This window comes from Penaeus monodon, chromosome 29, assembly GCF_015228065.2.
Source record: "Penaeus monodon isolate SGIC_2016 chromosome 29, NSTDA_Pmon_1, whole genome shotgun sequence".
Taxonomy (NCBI): domain Eukaryota; kingdom Metazoa; phylum Arthropoda; class Malacostraca; order Decapoda; family Penaeidae; genus Penaeus; species Penaeus monodon.
In genome coordinates this window covers 22,251,470-22,252,414 of record NC_051414.1, presented here as the reverse complement: position 1 = coordinate 22,252,414, position 945 = coordinate 22,251,470, and the positions used below count along the sequence as shown (strand labels likewise).

General features: G+C 35.8%; 1 protein-coding gene across 2 annotated transcripts in view; it reads left to right on the top strand.

The window, feature by feature from the left end:
- The window catches only part of LOC119592021 (carbohydrate sulfotransferase 1-like), a 107,787-nt gene that overhangs the window by 59,958 nt on the left and 46,884 nt on the right, over positions 1–945 (top strand). The window lies entirely within an intron of this gene.

Sequence of the window (945 nt, the reverse complement as noted above, 5' to 3'; positions counted from 1 at the left end):
AAGAGGAAGAGAAGCGTAAATCAAAGGAGAGACGTGAGAATCTTGGATGATTATAGAGGAAAAGAAAGGGCAAGAATTTATGGAGAAGAGAGGGAAAGATATAAAGAAATAATTTGGATGAATGTAGATAAGAGAGAAAAAAGGATAAAAATAGATTGGATAAAAAAGGGAAATCGAGTAGACTTAAATCTATTTTCAGATCGAGAGAAAGAGAATGTTGGATAAAAGTTGTGGGGAAGAGAGGAACAGAGATAAGAAGGAATTTGGATGAATGGAGATGAGAGAGAAAAAAAAAAGAAAGAGTAAAGTGGATAAAAGTTATGGAAAGGAGAGAAAGAAGATTAAAGAGAAATTTAGATAAATGTAGATGTAAAAAAGATAAAGAAGGATAAAAAGTAAATTGGTTATAGAAACGAGAAACAGAGAGACAAAAAGTAAACAATATGAATGAAGATGGAAGACGAGAGAGAGAAGGACAAAGAAAACAGAGCGAAAAAGAGAAAATGGATGTAAACAGAGAATTAGAGAAAGCTGTCGAGACCACGATTTCGGCGAGTGGAATGTCAGCTTAATTCGTGACGATAGACAGTTAATAGATAGCTCGATCATTTGGGGAACTTTAAAGTGACTATGATATTAATGACTAATGATGAAGATGCGGCAGATTTTAATTACGGAGAAGTCATTACTCTAAATTTTGTTTACTTGCTATTAAAGCACTAAAATCCGAACGTAGATATAACTTCTATCTAATGAATCAAAAGCTTAAGAAAATCCCAAAGAAAAGAATTAATTAGTGCTTTTAACAGCATCCTCCCAGCTCTCCCTCTCACTGAGATGGAGGCGAGTGATAACTCCATCACCCCCTCTTTCCCCCTCCCTCTTCCTCCTCTTCCCTTTCGCAGTCTCCTGTTTGCTCGTCTCTAGCGACAGAGATAAGGATAA